Source organism: Cervus canadensis, chromosome 1 (assembly GCF_019320065.1).
Source record: "Cervus canadensis isolate Bull #8, Minnesota chromosome 1, ASM1932006v1, whole genome shotgun sequence".
In the NCBI taxonomy this organism is placed as follows: domain Eukaryota; kingdom Metazoa; phylum Chordata; class Mammalia; order Artiodactyla; family Cervidae; genus Cervus; species Cervus canadensis.
The window spans coordinates 72,874,747-72,893,772 of record NC_057386.1 but is presented as its reverse complement, the minus strand read 5'-3'; the positions used below and the strand labels follow the sequence as shown (position 1 = coordinate 72,893,772).

The 19,026-nt window shown below is 37.8% G+C and overlaps 1 long non-coding RNA gene across 1 annotated transcript; it reads right to left on the bottom strand.

Moving 5' to 3' along the window:
* Positions 1-502: 502 nt before the first annotated feature.
* LOC122454209 lies at positions 503-17,425 on the bottom strand. Its single transcript, XR_006273348.1, has 2 exons — positions 17,156-17,425; positions 503-966 (listed from the first exon to the last, which is right to left on the bottom strand). It is a non-coding gene; the product is annotated as an uncharacterized LOC122454209 (long non-coding RNA).
* Between the last annotated feature and the right edge of the window lie 1,601 nt (positions 17,426-19,026).

Below are 19,026 nucleotides of genomic sequence, written 5' to 3'. Positions count from 1 at the left end.
TTTTTGGTTATCACGTGGATGGGGAGGAATGGGTGAGTGAGGATACTGCTGGCATCTACTGTAAAGTCCCAGGATGTAAGATGTTATGAAGCATCTTACGATGTACAGAACAACCCCTACAACACAGGATTGCTGAACTCAAAATGACAGTGTTGCTGAGGTTGAGAAATCCTGGTTTAGAGGATAAACATTTAGTTGGCACAAAAAGGAATTTTCTATTTATTTTTCACAATCTTCCCCCAACCCCATTTTCCCTTTTATTTCTACCACCCTGGAGAAGGGAAAGGCTACCCACTCCAGCATTCTGGCCTGGAGAATTCCATGGACTGTATAGTCCGTGGGGTCGCAAAGAGTCAGACACGACTGAGTGACTTTCGGTCACTTTCTTCACTCACAGAAGAGAAGGTGCAGATAATCTTATTTATTGACTTTCAGTCCCTAGTTCCAGTTCTTTTTTGAGATTTGACTGTTGAAATTTACCCTTGAATTTTACAAGACATTCTTTTTTAAAAAAAAATTTATTTATTTATTTTATTATTTATTTTTTTGGCTGTGTTGGGTCTTCGTTGCTGTGAGGGCTTTTTCTTTAGTTGTGGCGAGTGGGGCTACTCTCCAGGTGCAGTGCACAGGCTCCTCCTCGTGGCCTCTCTTGGTGCAGAGCCGGGGTCCAGGGTGTGCAGCTTTCAGCAGCCCCGGCGCTTGGGCTCAGTCGGTATGGTTCACAGCCTCTAGGGCACAGGCTCAATAGTTGTGGTTCAGGGCTCCTTGGTGCGTGGGATCTTCTTGGACCAGGGATTGAACCTGTGTCTCCTACATTGGCAGGCAGATTCTTTTTTTTTTTTTAATTGTTTTGGCAGGCAGATTCTTTATAACTGAGCCACTGGGGAAGCCCAAGAGACATTCTTACATTTCTTCTTTTGCTTAAACTTTATTCACTGAGTTTTGTTGATAGTAACCAAACAGTCCCTAAGTTAGAAAAAGAAGTAATGTTAACACCAAAGAATTTAAAAGTAGAGAAATAAAATGCAATTCATATATATATATGTATACTTATAAATAGCATATTAAAATTTGTCCTACATTCTATGGTACACTTTGAAATATGTTTATTCATGATTGGAATTGAAAGAGGTGATAATGTAGGCTTAATTAAAATGATGAGTATTATGTATTCATAAAACTTTGAGACTAAAAAGACAACTGAGATCATCAGGTCATCTTATGTTCCCAACCTATTTCTTGTTGAGGAGGCATTATAGACATTGTAATGGACAAGAAATATTATTAAATATTAAACATTTAAAATTTAATACAAGAGTTAATTTCTTCTTGGCTTTTATGAGGTTCCTTTTAAAACAGTTATTTCTCAAGGGTTAGAATCTCAGGTGTTCAATACAGTATACTAACACATATATATGGAATTTAGAAAGATGGTAACGATAACCCTATGTGCAAGACAGAAAAAGAGACACAGATGTACAGAACAGACTTTTGGACTCTATGGGAGAAGGCGAGGGTGGGATGACCTGAGAGAACAGCATCGAAACATGTATATTATCAAGTGTGAAACAGATCGCCAGCCCAGGCTGGATGCATGAGACAAGTGCTCGGGGCTGGTGCACTGGGATGACCCAGAGGGATGGGATGGGGAGGGAGGTGGGAGGGGGGTTCAGGATGGGGAACACATGTAAATCCATGGCTGATTCATGTCAATGTATGGCAAAAACCACTACAATATTGTAAAGTAATTAGCCTCCAACTAATAAAAATAATTGGGAAAAAAAAAAGAATCTCAGGTGTTATTTCTCAAGCAGGTATTTGTCAAGAGTTAGAATTTCCATTGGTATAAGAAGTTGGAATCTCCAGAATCATTTGTTGAATAGGCTGTATTCTATAAACACTTACTAAATGCCTCTGAGCATAGTCATAAGCCCATTTGGTGTTTAATAGCTTAGGCCCCAGGAAGTTGTTTTTAGATAAATGGAAAACTCAGGAGAAAGCAAAGTTGGGGGGACAAACATAAACTGCCAGCCTGTGAGGATCAAATTCAGGTCAGATCCTATCTGGGTCAATTCTGTCTCCTCACTTCCTGTTCAGTTTAGCCAGGGGTAAATCTCTGACCTTTAAATCCAAGGCTCCCAGAAGAGCTAAGACTTCCATGAGCTCTTGAAAAGAACAGCAATTTGCAGGATGAGAAAATGGAAAAAAGTGGTTCAGAAAACTCCAAAGGGTAGCTGTGGTTCCTCTCAATAAGAAATCAGTTGGACCCCCCCCCAAAAAAAAAGAAAGAAATCAGTTGGAAATGTGCCTCACCTAAATAGGGCCAAAATACAGAGTACAAAATACAACACCATGACCAGTAAAATAGAACCATGTGATGCGTGTGGGTAAGATAGATGTAAATGTGCTATTAAGAATACTAAGGTAAATTATGAAGTGCAACTTATTAAGATCTGTAGTGTAAGATATCTTATCTCTTGGAGAATAGAATTCTATTTCCTGCTTTGTTGTAATTGTATAGAAGTAAGAATTGGGAATAGATATCATAGGCTTCTTAAAGTATACTTTTAAAACTCTAAAGAAGAAAAAATATTGTAAATATTTCTGAGAGGTGGTGTCTGATTACATCTCTGCAAGAAACAATTGCAATCTGGACCCAGCAGCCTTATCTCTCTCAGTTTTTCTTGCCTCTCCATTTATTTTAAAACTCAAGCCTAACTGGTAATGGATTATTGTTTATATATGAATAATTGTTCATATGTGAAATGATGTGAATATGAATATAATAACCACCCAATAATAAGTCTTGGGGCTTGATAACAGTTTCTTCAATGTAAAATTGATACCACTTTATGCAGAAACAGGACATTTTTGATGACTTTTGTAAATTAACCTGTATCTTGTGCTGTGTTAGGACATTAATTCTAGTAGTTATTTTTTATATTCTTTATAATCTTTTATGCAAGCTATAAACAATTTTATTGTTTATAAAACAGTTTTATTTCCTCTTTTCTTGAATTTATGTCTTTTTCTTGCCTTACTGGAAGGGTTATGTCAACCAGCATAATGTTGAGTGGAGGTAGAAAGAGTCGACATTCTTGTCATGTTTCTATCTTAGGGAGAAATTACTCAGTATTTCACTGTTAAGTATGATACTAACTTTAGGTTTTCTATATGAAAAGCTTTCACATAAAAAAAAAATCTGTTCAGAAAAATCTAATTCATCTTATATGTTATTAATTTCAGTTTTCAAGTATTTAAGTGATGAAAAACAAGTAATTTCTGTTTTAATAACACATTTATAGACTGAGCTTCAAAGACAAGGAAAAATTAATTTAAAATAATGTGTATTTATTTCTCTGTCCAAAGATATCAAAAGCAAGAAATAACGCTACAATCACAGAAGTGGTATGTAACAGAAGAGAAAACAAATCGTTCAATGTAATGACTGTCTTCTTAAAAAAAACAAACAAACAGCAAAACATATTGTTTTATATTATGTCTCTAACCAAAGAATATTCTAAAAGCTAATGGGCTAAAGAAGAAAAATCAGAGCAAATCTATTGGAAATAAAGATAAGGCTGCTTTGCCAAATATTTTAAATTCTTTTTTCTCTGCACAAAATAATTACTAGCACTTGCCTCCTTTTTTGTACAGTGGTACAAGTGGTGTACCACCCGGAAGCCAGCCACAATATGGATGGAGGGAAAGGGAACTGGAGAGGGCATGTGTGTGGAGTCAGCTGCTTCTCTGCTGACAAGGCTGTGGGTAGAGGGGCACAGCAAACCCACTAACCCTGGGGGTCTAAAAAGCAGAGAGTCTCAGTAGAAAAGATCCCACTTTTACTCTTTTCCCAGATCCTGATTATTCCCCTGCCTGCGTCTGCCATTGGCCAGATCTAACTGAAGGCCAAAGCAAAAGGAATCTTTTGATGCAATCTAAACAGCTCAGCCTCTCATTATATAAAGCAGGCTGGAAAGAAGGGGGCAAATTCTTGTGGGTCAAATGAGAATATCTAGCATATTTGTGTTTCTGAAAATTTTTACAATTTTTTTATGCCAAAAATTTATTTTTGGTATTTCAGATTAATTCCTCTTGGATATATTTCCAACAGTGGTATTACTGGCCCAAAGAGGATGAAAATTTTGAAGGCTGCTGATGGACTTGTAAATGCCACATAAGTAATATTTAAAGTTTTGCCTATCATGGTTCTAAAAGCCTATGATTTCTCTGTTTCACCATCACTGTTGACATATATATATATATATATATATAGCTTCCCTGGTGACTTAGTCGGTAAAGCATCTGTATGCAATGAAGGAGACAACCTGCAATGCAGGAGACCCAGGTTCAATTTCTGGGTCAAGAAGATTCCATGGAGAAGGAAATGGCAACACATTCCAGTATATTTGCCTTTAAAAACCCCATGGACAGAGGGGCCTGGTAGGCTACAGTCCATGGGGTCTTAAGAGTTAGACAAGACTTAGCAACTAAATCACCATATATATACAAAATATATAACTCCAACACAATTAATTTTATATATTTCCATAGATATCATCATGTTTTTCTTTCATCAGTGGTTAATATTATTGACACATGGAAATTTTAATTTAAATTGGGGACAAAACTGTATATGACAGGGGTCCCCAACTTCTGAGATCTAATGCCTGATGATCTGAGGTGGATCTGATGTAATAATAATAGAAATAAAGTGCACAATAAATGTGATGCACTTGGATCATTCCCAAACCATCCCCTCACTCCTTGCTTCGTGGAAAAATTGTCTTCCATGAAATCCATTCCTGGTGCCCAAAAGGTTGGGGACTGCTGTTATATGACGCAAGGGGCCAGGGACACATTAAAAACAATAATTAATAAATTTTTTTCTTTTAAAGAAGGAGTAAATTAAACATATCTATCTGTGTATCTACTGGCACACATAGAGTTGTTTTTTTAGAAGATAGTGGATAAAATGTTTTCATAAATGTATGGTAATTTGTCTCACTTTCAAGACATGACTATGGGTTTAAATGTGTGTTCAAATTGCTTATCTGTGTCTTTAACACTTGCTGGTTCCTTATGATAAGTGCATTGCTCATGAAAACTAAGTTTGTAGACTGTTTTTGTGTCTATTCATTTCAGGTTTTTTCCAGTAATGGTGATTTCCCTGGTATTGCCATGGGCTTCCTGCTCCTCTTGTTCTTGTCCAAGTCTTCACTCCAACTAGAGAATATGAACAGCTCCAACGGTTACTGAAGGACGTCAATGAAGAGGCCACATGATTTTTAAAAATCCTTTGTTGTTTCTCATTTCACAGAAATAGACATCTTTTCAGGCCACTGAACGTGTTCTTGCCAAGGTCACTGATGACTCATTTTTTGCTAAGTCCAGTGAACACTTTTGAGTTTTTATTTAATTATTTGACCTTTCAGAAGCATTTGGCACTACTGATGATAACCCTTTTCTGGAAGCAGTGTCATCCCTTGGCACTGGAGACTGTTGTCTGTGTGTTTCAGGTTTCTGAAGACAGGCTGTCTGGTCTCAGTTCTGACACTGATTAGCTGCATGACCTTGGGAAGCCACTCAACATCTTTGGGATTCAGTTTCCTCATGACCCTTAGTTGCTCAGTCGTGTCCAACTCCTTCCCACGCCATGGACTGCAATCCACCAGGCTCTTCTGTCCACGGAATTCTCCAGGCAAGAATACTAGTGTGGGTAGCCATTCCCTTCTCCAGGGGATCTTTCCAACCCAGGGATTGAACCCACGTCTCCTGCAATGCAGGCAGATTCTTTACTGTCTGAGCCACCTGGAAAGCCCCAGTTTTCTCATAGTTAAGAATAATAACAGGACCCAGCTCTTAGGGTAGGTGTGAGGACTCATGTAAAAGCATGTGTAAAATGATTTGAAATTATACTTGGTACTTCAGCACCCTTAAGTGACAGCATATGGTGTGCTGATAAACCGACTTTGTTTGAAAAAGAAAGCCCTGATTTGTAGTGTTGAGCTTCTTTGGTGTAAATACTTCCACCGTGGCCTTAAATACGCCTACCTTTCTTTAGCGTTTAGCAATTGGCTTTCCCAGGAGTGGCTGACATGGTAAGAATCTGCCTGCCATGTGGGAGACCCAGGTTCGATCCCTGGGTTGGAAAGATCTCCTGGAGGAGGGAATGGCAGCCCACTTCAGTATTCTTGCCTGGAAAATTCCACAGACAGAGGCACCTGGTGGGCTACAGTCCATGGGGTCACAAAGAGTACAGCATGATTCAGTGACTATCACACTCCCAGGAGTTGATTTCGGCACACCCCTGACAGCAACCTTCCCCCTTGACATTTCAATTTCCTCTGCCTGGTTTCCACTTTGGGCTCCTCTTCTTCCATTTCTGACACATCTTTGCTCTTCAGGGGTCTGTCTAGGCTTTCCTGTTGTTTTCCTTCATACATTTTTCTATGATCAATCTCATCCACTTAAAAAATTGATATATAATTCACAGATTATAGAATTCATCCACTGAAAGTGTAGAGCTCACTGGTTTTTAGTATATTCATAGCATGGTGTAGCCATCACCATCTTTAATTTCAAACAATTTTATCATTTTCCAAAGAAACTCAGTACCCATAGACAGTTGGTCACTCCTCATTTCCCCCACTCCTCCCCATATCCAACTATTAAGCTACTTTCTGCTTCTAAAAATTTGCAAATTCTGGGCATTCCATGTAAATGGAGCCATATAATATATGGTCCTTTGTATCTCCTTTCACTCAGCATAGTGTTTTCAACATTCAACTATTTGTAGCATGTGTCAGTACTTTATTCCTTTTTATGCTGAATAACATTTCATTGTCTTGCGATGCCACGTCTGATTTATTCATCAACTGATGGATATTAGGCTTTTTCTCCTTTTTGGCTGTTATGAATAATGCTGCTATGAACCTTTGTGTGTAAGTTTTTGTGTGGACATATATTTTTTTCCTCTTGGATATATATCTAGGAGTGGAATCACTAGACCATATAGTAAATCTGTGTTTGACTTTTTGAGAAATTGCCAAACGGTTTTCCAAAGAGGTTACATGACCTCACCTGCAGTGTACAAGAGATTCGATGCCTCCATATTCTTGCCAACATTTGTTATTTTTTTTTTTTTTACTATAACCATGCTGTGAGGTGTGTTCAGTTACTCAGTTGTGTCTGACTCTTTGCGACCCCAGGGACTGTAGTCCCCAGGCTCATTTGTCCATGAAATTTCCAGGCAAAGATACTGGAGTGGGTTGCCATTTCCTACTCCAGGAGATCTTCTCGATCCAGAGATAGAATCCAAATCTCTGAGTCTCCTGTGTATTCTTTACCACTGCACCACCTAGGAAGCGCTATAGCCATGCTAGTAAGTGTGAAATGGTATCTCTTTGTCATTTTAATATGTTTTTCTCTGATGGCAAATGATATTGGACATCTTTTCACATGCTTATTGGTTGTTTGTATTTCATCTTTCATCTTTGGGGTTTCCTAGTGACTCAGTCGGAGAAGGCAATGGCACCCCACTCCAGTACTCTTGCCTGGAAAATCCCACGGACAGAGGAACCTGGTGGGCTGTGGTCCATGGGGTTGCTAAGAGTCAGACACGACTGAGCGACTTCACTTTGACTTTTCACTTTCATGCATTGGAGAAGGAAATGGCAGCCCACTCCAGTGTTCTTGCCTGGAGAATCCCAGGGACGGGGGAGCCTGGTGGGCTGCCATCTATGGGGTCGCACAGAGTCGGCCACGACTGAAGCGACAGCAGCAGCAGTGGCAGTGACTCAGTGGTTAAGAATTCACCTGTCAGTGCAGAAGACGCGTGAGTTTGATTCCTGGGTTGGGAAGATCTCCTGGAGAAGGAAATGGAAACCCACCCTAGCATTCTTGTCTGGGAAATCCCATTGACAGAGGAGCCTGGTGGGCTGCAGTCCATGGGGTTGCAAAAGAGTTGCACGTGACTTGGCGACTAAACAACAAATTTCACCTTTGGAGAAACGTCTGTTCACATTTTTGGCTCTTTTAGGAGCTAGGTTGTTTCTTCTTTTATTATTGAATTGCAATCTCATCCACTTTTATGACTTCATTTACATTTTTACTCTTAAGATTCTGAAAATGTATGTTTTGAGTCTGGGTTTCTTATAGCTTCATAGTGCTGTAGAGCCACAATAAAGTCAACATTATTTTCAAAACTGCTCATCTTTTTGAGATTTTATTTCTTTAAAATTATCACTCTCCATTTAGAAACCTGTCATTCTTTCAACTCTCTTTCCCTCTAAATGCAAACAAGTACTAAATATTGTTTTTTTAATCACCTAAAAAATTGTAAATTTTTTATTTCTATGCTAGCCTTTTCTAGATCACCATCAAAAAATTATACCTGAGTATCTGTAACAGTCTCTTAGCTGATTTTTTTTTAAAAAGCTCTACTTTATTCTTTGCACTTTAGTGCATACTTTAAAGTATAAATCCTTTTAGTGGTTTCCTTTCAGTCTTAGGATGAAATTCAGATTCCTTAATGTGTATTCATAGCTTCCTAATAACTAGAGTTATCAAAAATGAATTGGATCAGCTTATCATGTAGAGAGTTTCTTGTCACTAGAAATATCTAGATAGAGGCTGAAAACTGATCATCTTTTAAGGGTGATATGAACAATATTCATCCTTTGCCTGGAAGATAAAAACCAATATCTATTAAACTTCTTACCTTTGTAAAATGCTATGATTCTAATTCATATGTATTGAAGATGGTAATAACCAAAAGTCTTGATTAATTAGAAACTCTCATGTAAATATAGATAAATATAAGTAAACAATTTTACATTCATAAAGAGTTGTAAAAACATGAAGTCATCTAATCTGAAAGACTACCATATGTGATAGGAAGCTACTGAGTACACAAAAGTCTGGTTACACAATTTGTCCTTGAATAAGAATTATAGTAAAATTATAAAATTGTCAAATTTATAATTCTGGGGAGTCAGAGAAATGTCACTATAGAACAAATAAAAATAAAGCCCTCTCCTTTGACCTCAAAATTGTTACCTTCACATTTCTAGTTCTCTGATATTTTTTGAACTGATGAAAAATTAGGGACTCTTTTGTTGAAAAATGTGCTTACTGCTCCAAATATTCAGAGTGATCATGACCTTCTGAGGTTTGACCATGAATTCACATTAAGAGATCCTATATTTACAGAGTGACAAGATAAGATTTGAAGGGAAATACTATAAAATATATATGTAAGGTTGCTTTTTTTTATGGTTAGCTTTACTACCATTAGTGTTTGAAAATTTTAAATAAATCATAAACATATAAAAAGACTTTAATTAAATATATCCAAATCTTGTATAAATCTGTATTCGTCTCAGAAAGAAAGTGGTCCTGTGTTAGAAGTTAGCATATAGCTCAATTATCTAAATGGTAATCATGTGACTTACAGAGAGGATTTGAAATGAAAGAATAGGAAAAAAATTCCATTAAGGACTTTTTCATGGAAGATTTTAAATATTAAAAAAAAAATTGATGCAGAGACATGCATATCCATGCCGTGAAACCTGATCTCCAGTTTTTAGAGTAATAACACATAAATTGGTCATTTAATTTGTTTGTTGAATATTGTTTCTAAAATACAGTTGATCAGGGCTTCCCAGGTGGTTCGGTGGTAAAGAATCCACATGTCAGTGCAGGAGACCTGGGTTTGATCCTTGATCTGGAAAGATCCCACATGCCTCGGAGCATCTAAGTCCGTGTACCGCAACTACTGAGCCTGTGCCCTAGAGCCCAGGAGCTGCAGCTATTGAGTCCCCGTGCCACAGCTGCTGAAGCCTGAGCGCCCTGGTGCCTGAGCTGGGCAATAAGGGAAGCTACCACACTGAGATGCCTGCGCTCCACAACTGGAGAGACGCCCCCACTCACTGAGATGAGGGAGAAAGCCCTGGCAGCAAGGAAGACCCAGTACAGCCAAAAATAAATAAACGAAATTATTACGAAGATGCCATTGATCACTATTATAGAGATCACTATTACAGTGGCAAGATACACTTTTTGTAGACTTTCTAAGTTGAACAATAGTCTGATTTGCTTTCAAAGGGAAGAATTATAAAAGTCATGGTGTGCCCTGGCCAACTAAGCATCACAGATACAGTTATTGAACTCCAGCAAGGCATTACCCATTAGCCTTGTCACAGTGGGTTGAAATTACATCTTTAGGTACTGCCAACTACTTTAAATTTGATGTCATGGAGGACACATCATTAATTTATTAAACTGCTTTGTCTGAGGAAATGAAAGATGGTTATATTATTTTCCTGAGTCTAAAGGGAGGAAAGAGGGGGTATCAGAATAACAAATGTCTCTTTTACTCACATTAATTCAGATGTCTAAAATGAGGATGAATTCTGAAGAAATGTAGAATAACCTATTGAACTACAGAGGCAAAACTTACTGAACTTAGGATATATTTGGAGCATCTTGCCCCTAAAATCCTTTTAAATTGATTGTATCTTTAAAATATAAGCTGATTAACCTCATTCATCTATGAAGAATTTATATTGTAGTGTTTTGCAATCTTGGGGGAATTTTCTAAAATTACAATAAATTTCAACATATAGGTGAAATTTTAATATTTTTGTACACAGTATTTGTTTTGTCTCAGAAAACTGATAAAACATATGCTTCCAGTAAATACTTCTCTAACTTTTTTGATTCTTAGAATTTACACTTGAGTAAAATATGAAAAATTTGAATTGTGAATATAAACAGAATTGTTCTCACATTTGCACTTCAGGTGAACATTTAATATTTATAATTTTGAAATTATAAAAGAATGCTTTTCATTATAAATATTAAGAATACAGATAAGCAAAAGTTTAAAAAAATCTGTAATTGTACCGTCAGAGAAAACTTAAAACTGGCATTTTTATTTAAGATTTTTAATTTTACATGTTCCCCAGATGGCATAGTGGTAAAGAAATGGCCTGGCCGATGCAAGAGACATAAGAGATGCAGTTCAGTCCCTAGGTTGGGAAGATGCCCTGGAGGAGGGCATGGCAACCCACTCCAGTATTCTGGAGAATCCCATTGACAGAGAAGCTTGGCAGGCTACAATCCATAGGATTGCAAAGAGCTGAACATGACCGAAGTGACATCACGCACTCAGTCACACAGATGATTATATCAATTAAATAATGAGAACTATGTATGTTTCTTTTACCTTTTCATTTCCATTGTACATCAGTTAGAATTTTTAGAACATGTTAAATATTAAGGACGATAATGCATACTGTATCTTGCTTTAATAATATTGCTTCTCACATTTTAGCTTTAAGCACAATGTCAATATTTGAAGTAATACAAAGGTTCTTTAACAAGTTAGTGTCTTTTCTTCTCTAAGTTATTAAGATTAATTTTGAAACAGAAGATGTTAGTACTTATTAAGATTAAGTGTATTTTTTGTACTTTATTAAATGAAGATCCCTTGGAGAAGGGAATGGCAACCCATACCAGTTACTGTTGCCTGGAGAATTCCATGGACAGAGGAGCCTGGCAGGCTACAATCCAGGGTGTCACAGAGTTGGACACAACTGAGTGACTAATACACACACATTGTTGATATAATTTGTATTTAACTGTATCTTTATCAAAATAATACACATAAAGTAACATATTTTATATAAAAACGAGTTAATTGCTCAGTTGTGTCCAACTCTTTGTGACCTACCAAGGCTCCTCTGTCCGTGGAATTCTCCAGGCAAGAATACTGGAGTGTGTTGTCATTCCCTTCTCCAGGGGAATCTTCCCAACCAAGAGATTGAACCGAGGTCTCCTGCATTGCAAGTGGTTTCTTTACTGTGTGAGCCATCAGGAAAGGCCCAATATTTATACTTAAATATATTTATATGTATGTCTCCTACCACATCTCTTTCCCTCTATGAGTTCTCTTCCTTAGAGGTATCCACTTTGTACTCCTTTAGCTATGCCAAATGGTATTTATTTCCATATTTTTGTGGTTTGCCTTTTAACTTTCTTAGAGTTCTCTTTAAATGATATTAATTTTTAAATAATTTATTAAGATTTACAATATGGCTTAGTATATACTACATTTTGGCAAATGTTCAATGCACACTTGAATACTTTCTGCAATCACTGTCTCAGGCATGTGTGCTCAGAGGTGTCCAACTCTTTGTGACCCCATGGACTGTAGCCCACCAGGCTCCTCTGTCCATGGGATTTCCCAGGCAAGAATACTGCAGTGGGTTGCTGTTTCCTCCTCCAGGGGATCTTCCCCACTGAGGGATCGAACCCACGTCTCCTGCATCTCCTGCATTGGCAGGGGAATTCTTTTACCAGTGAGCCATCCGGGAAGCCCAATCACTGTCTAGTATTTTCTAATATCAGTCAGAGGAGATTGGTTAATGGTTTTGTTGAAATATTCTGTCTTCACTAGTTTTTGTATGAGTTTTCTGTTAATTCCTGAGACAAGTGTTCTATATTTTACATCTATGTTTTGCATTCAAAAAATTTCTTTTCAGTTTAGTTCAATTGCTCGGTCGTGTCCAACTCTTTGTGATGCCATGGACTGCAGCATGCCAGGCTTCCCTGTCTATCACCAACTCCTGGAGCTTGCTCAAACTCATGTCCATCAAGTTGGTGATGCTATCCAATCATCTCATCCTCTGTTGTCCCCTTCTCCTCCTGCTTTCAATCTTTCCCAGCATCAGGGTCTTTTCAAATGAGTCAGCTCTTTGCATCAGGTGGCCAAAGTACTGGAGTTTCAGCTTCAGCATTAGTCCTTCCAATGAATATTCAGGACTGATTTCCTTTAGAATTGACTGATTTGATCTCCTTGCAGTCCAAGGGACTCTCAAGAGTCTTCTCCAACACCACAGTTCAAAAGCATCAATTCTTCGGCACTCAGCTTTCTTTATAGTCCAACTCTCCCATTCATACATGACTATTGGAAAAACCATAGCTTTGACTAGACAGACCTTTGTTGGCAAAGTAATGTATCTGCTTTTTCAATATGCTGTCTAAGTTTGTCATAGCTTTTCTTCCAAGGAGTAAGCATCTTTTCCTTTGTAGTTTTTTTCCTTTATAATTTTCTTTATAGTTTGATAAATTTTCAATTCATATATTAAGAAGCTAAGTTGCTAGGCTCATATGTTATTTCTTTCAGATGATTCTTTTCCTTTTTTCTTTACCCCTGGTTAATACTTAAGTTTCCTCTCTGATATCAGTATAACCATACCAATCTTCCTATGGTTAGTGTTTACATAAAATATCTTTTTATATCCTTTTATTTTCAACCTATCTGTGTCCTTATTTTTAAAGTGTATCTTTTTAACTTAACTACCAATCCAGTATATACATGGGTCTGTGTTATGGTTTGTGTTTTCAAACCAAGTCTGACACACTCTAAGATTTATTTCAAGTGTTGACATTTAATATATTTATTGATATGATTGGGTCATTATTATTGTTATTTTTCCTTTGCTTTCCAGAGAGAGAGTCCTGACAGCATCCGAACTCCTCATTTTAGTTTTTCCTGAGGCTCAGTGCACTGCCATCCTTAAGAAGTCTCATGATATAAACTGGTATTATATTAATAAATTCCTCATTTTGCTGAATCATCTAAGAGTTCTGAAAAGTATATTTACTACCCCTAGAGATCATTATTAGCAATTGGTGGAAGGATTTATTTTTTATCTTGATTTTTAAAAGTCTAACATTATATTCTGAACATTTAAAGTTAAATATTTCCCACAGCACAGAGTTATTGAAAGAATAATGCTCTATTATATAGCTATGCCACAATTTCTGTATCCATATTGTATTTAGTTTCTTTTAACCACATTAGTTTCATGTGTTAAGTCTTTATGTCTCAAATACATTTACACACAAATGTATATAAAGTATATTTATTTGAAAAAGAAATTAAATTTGGTAAAATAGTAATTTAAGTAACATTTCTGTTTGTTTTTTAGAACTTCTTGCACGCTAAACCACCCATAGAAAACATTACATGGATTTATATGACACCTGCTGTCCTCAAGGCATTTGCATTACCACTGAGAAAGAATTATGCATAAAATATGTAAAAAATAACATCTAAGAGGATGTATTTAAGCTTAAAAATGAGATAATCAGAGGAAACCTGAAGGATGATACTGAATAAAGACTGAGGAGCTGCTTCATATATATTTTCAAAGCAACATATATTGATAAAACCTTAAAACATCAACTCAAGCCAACTATGTGTCACAGCTGCTACCACAATACAATGGTACCTTAGACAAACTTTTATATACAAGGCTTAGTACCATTAGGACTGGGCTTCCCTGGTGGTTCAGATGGTAAAGAATCTGCCTACAATGCAGGAGACCCCTGGGTCAGGAAGATCCTCTGGAGAAGGGAATGGCAACCCACTCCAGTATTCTTGCCTGGAGAATTCCATGGACAGGGGAGCCTGGAGGGTTAAGTCCATGGGGTCTCAAAGAGTCGGACACGACTGAGTGACTAACACTTCTACTTTCACCATTAGAATATCATACTGTGAGCTGGCTATTTGCAGAATAGTACCCACTCAGATGTGAAGAATCTGGGAACCATACAAGGAATAATGAAGAAAGTCCATTCTGGAAAGGAGATACATAACCTGGAACAGAGGAATCAGTAGGTTGCATGGTGAGCTGGGCTCCTCCCATAGTTTCAATAATAGCTATTCTGAGCGAGGCCTGGGTACTTCATTAGCTAATTTCCTTACATTGCTTGCTTATCTTACAATCATAAGCTCTGGCTTGAAAAATCGACTTTCAGTCCTTTTACACTTAGTATTTAAGCTGAAGTGTCACAATAGTTTGTTAAATAATAAGTCAGCTTGGTGGAATCACCTTGTTTTTATTTATTGCCATCTTTTTAAAAAGTAGGCCCAGAGAATATGCAAGGAAATGATTTATTGTACACCATTTTTGTTATTTGCATGTTGGTATCATTTCTCACAATCAATGTGACATACTTTGGGGTGAGACTCCTGGAGTTTGGTGAGATATATAATTGAGTAAAACCTGGAAATATTGACATCTGGTCGGGCTTCCCTGATAGCTCAGTTAGTAAAATATTGACCTGCAATGCAGGAGACCTTGGGCCTGGAAGTTTGATTCTTGGGCCAGGAAGATTTCCTGGAGAAGGGGTAGGCAACCCACTCCAGTATTCTTAGGCTTCCCTTGTGGCTCAGTAAAGAATCCACCTGCAATGCGGGAGACCTGGGTTCCCTCCCTGGGTTGGGAAGATCCCCTGGAGAAGGGAGAGGCTACCCACTCCAGTATTCTGGCCTGGAGAATTCTGTGGACTGTACAATCCATGGGATCACAAAGAGATGGACACAACTCAGTGACTTTCACTTTCAGGCCACATGAAATTTGTTTGATGTTTATGCCACAGTGACAATCAAGAAAACAGAAAATGCATGAATAGTAGAAGTCAGTTTTAGATTTCATGAGGTTAAATTGAGAGATTTTTGAGAAGCAGAGCAGTTTTAGAGGGAAAACATTTAAAAATGAATACCTGAACAGAAATATGTTCTAAAGGATCAAAATCTTGATGATAGAATCAGAAAGATCTCTGGACTTAAGAAAGAGGAATCCATGTGTGTGGAACATCTCCTAAGATGTTCTCTGGGATTTAACATGTTTCTTTGTGCTGTGGATAAATATGTGAAGCTGTTTTGCCCTGATTTCCCAAAAGTTTTGGAGGAATCAACTTTCATGGATGTGAGAAGGAGAACAGCAAGGTGTGTGTGAAATACATGGGAAGTATGTTAAAGTAGAATGCAGAATGGCCAGTAGAAATTCTGGGCTCAAGATTTTGTATCTGTAAGAGATTGTTGGGTAGTGCCTAGAAAGTTATACAAGTTTATTGACACTTAATTCATTTTTAACTCTAAGTAGCTGATATTATTTTCCTTAACTCCATATTCAATAGATTGATTCCTCTGGCATGTTTGTACAGAATGCCATGTCCTAGAGTCTAAGCTTCATAAAAAGTCTGGAGACATTTCTTTTCTGGGTGGAAAGGTCAGGAAATTGGCATCAACCCCAAAACTTGAAAGCTGTTGCAAGCTTGCTGACAGCTGGCTACATTTCAAATGAACACCTCATTTAAAAGAACAGAGGAATCAACAAATACTATATATTCTGCAACAGTCGAACCATAGTAGTCTAAAATCTTATTTGGCTCACAAAAATCAAGGCATTCTGTACTATGGCTCACCTATTCTCTGTGAGTTTTTGACCCAGTGTCTTCTAACCTTTCGTGTTCTGTGAACCAGCAAAGCCAGCATCATCTGGGATCATATGAAAAATGCAGGATCTCAGATCTCATCATAGACCACCTAAATCAGAATCTTTGTATTAAAAAGATGCCTAGTTTGAGAAGTACTGTTCAAGCCAGTGTTGGTTCTTAGGCAATCTCCCTGGTAATCATAGTAAGAAGACAATGGTCACCTATTCATTTTTTTTTAAAAAAATGTGGTCTCAGAGGTGAAATAGAATGAAGGAATCGATCATTTATTCAAACAACCAACATTACTAGTCACTTTTTACAGAAAGTCCCCTATATATATTTGGAGACCATGTTTGTAAGTCCAAAAGTTAGCCTAGGTACCTAACTAACACAATCAGCTATATAGTACTATTCTGTAATAGGATTTAATGCTTTCCACTAAAAAATACATAGATAAAAAACAAACACAAGAAATAAAACATTTAAAATCTTACAGTACAGTACCTTGAAAAGTACAGTGGGGCAGGACAAACAGCTGGCATACAGGGTCTGGCACACATGCTCATATCTTTGCAAACTTTGGAAAGTTTGCAGCTTTCCATAGGGGACTTACTATGATAAACACTATGTCAGAAATACAGAGATAGGGATTCTTGCCTGGAAAAATCCCATGGACAAAGAAGCCTGGAGGGCTAAAGTTCATGGGGTTGCAAAGAGCTGGACATGGCTTAGGAAGTAAGCCGTTTAAATAGTGTTAGAAATATAGAGAAAGGGATACAATTCTATGTATGAACTCTATGTGATAAGCACTATGGAAGTATAAAGATAGGGATAGAATTCTTGCCCAAGAAGCCCATACCTCATGGAGACACAGTAGACTGGAGGTTGCTCCACACATCTCCCACCCTGTTGAAGTCATTATTTCCTTTAGTGGTCAGAGTAAATCATGTGGCTTCCGCCTATGCTACCATACATAAAACCAATGCCTTCCTTAGTATTTCAGAGGGTTGCTGGGCATACTGCATCATCTTCTTCCAAAAGATCTTGAGGACCACTCCCCAGGAATCTCAGTTATTTAGAGCTTCTGTCCGCTACCGTTCCATGTTCACCCACTTGGCCCTACATGCACTTCATGGGCAGGACCTCTTCTGTGGAATATGGGGGTGTAAGGATGGACAGAGGGGAGGAGTTAAAAATGTGGGCAGAGCTCAGAAGCCTTGCTCTAGTTAAGCCAAAGTTCACAGATCAACACGGCAGGTTCTGTGGGTGGTGCAATTGGAGTTGAAAGCAACTGAATAAATATTTAATTATATATTGTAAGCATTGGTTTCAGGAAGAGGCTGGAACTTGAAGGGGACAGAGGGCTCATGTCCAATACAGTAAACATTGCAAATTTTCTCCCAGTGCCTCTGACTTTGTCTTTATGCTTCCATTTCCTATTGTTTCTCTCAAATTGCAGACTTCCTTTAAAAATATTACTGTGTTCCATTGCTGACCTGTGCTCTCAGGCTGATGGTTGAAGCAGCTATGTAGAGAAACCACAGGCAGGTTTTATGTGCAAGTCTGAAGCTGAGATAAATTTCTGTATCTACAGGTTTGTATGTGGTGGATAAGCAGGAAGTGCTTCTTATCTGAGGACAAATGCATGGGTTTGGGCAGTTTTGCAGAACTCTGTGGCAACGGCAACTGTTTCTAAACAACGTGCTGACCCGATTGCACTGTTTATTTATCCCTTAAATAGAGGCCCCTTTTCTCTCTGAAAGGAGACGACTTAGAGAATACACACAGATTCAGTCATCCTAGATACATATAATGAACGGTGATCTGGCTATAAAATGGAAGTGACAGTCCTTCAGGCCAGGTATTTCAAGGCTGAATGTTTTTCCCAAGGCTGAGTGCTTGACTGAAAACAAGAAAACAGGCTGGCAGTTGCAGACAGTACTTGACACATTTTTAGTATAAATGATGAAATGCATTGCAGTCCTGTGGTTCATCTCCTTGAGGCATCTGAGAAGCAGTGAGGTGTCTGGGTCACGTGAACCAAGCAGCAGCCAGTGGAAATGCAACATTTATCTTCTTGTCATCAGCCGCAGTCCCTGAATAAAATCAACTGAGCCCCAAACTCCGGCTGAGACAAAGTGCCACTTCATCAATACCAAGTCACTCTACTGGGATACACTTAATTTCCTATTTTCTCAGGAGAAAGATGAGAAAAACAAAGAATTATTGCTGAATACATGAGGCTGACTTTTGCACTAAGCATAAAAGCAAAATCTAATTCCTCCTCCAAACCCTGGGAGATCAAATCTGGGTTTATGCTCTCACCACAAATTGGAAGACACATTTATTTCAGAATTCAACAGAAAATAAGGGAAGATTAATGGGGAAAAACAAATACATGCACAAGAAAAACTAGTACCCTCCAGTGGAGGGAGAGCTAGATGTCTTTTCACATTGTACATAAGATTGTTTCATAAACATTAACGAAAGGTTAAAAACTCTTGAGCACATCATGGCATATCTCTGCATTTATAAGGCATTATCAGGTTATGACTTGGAACTCTGGGCCCTAATCAGGTAAGTGATATTGACAATAGACGTAAAACTTCTGGAAAATTTTAACTTTGAGTAAAAAGGCTCTATTTATCTGCCTGTGTATGGATGTGCATGTGTGTGTCTGTGAGCCAGCCAAATAATTATAATCGTTCACCATATAGTCAGATTCTTATT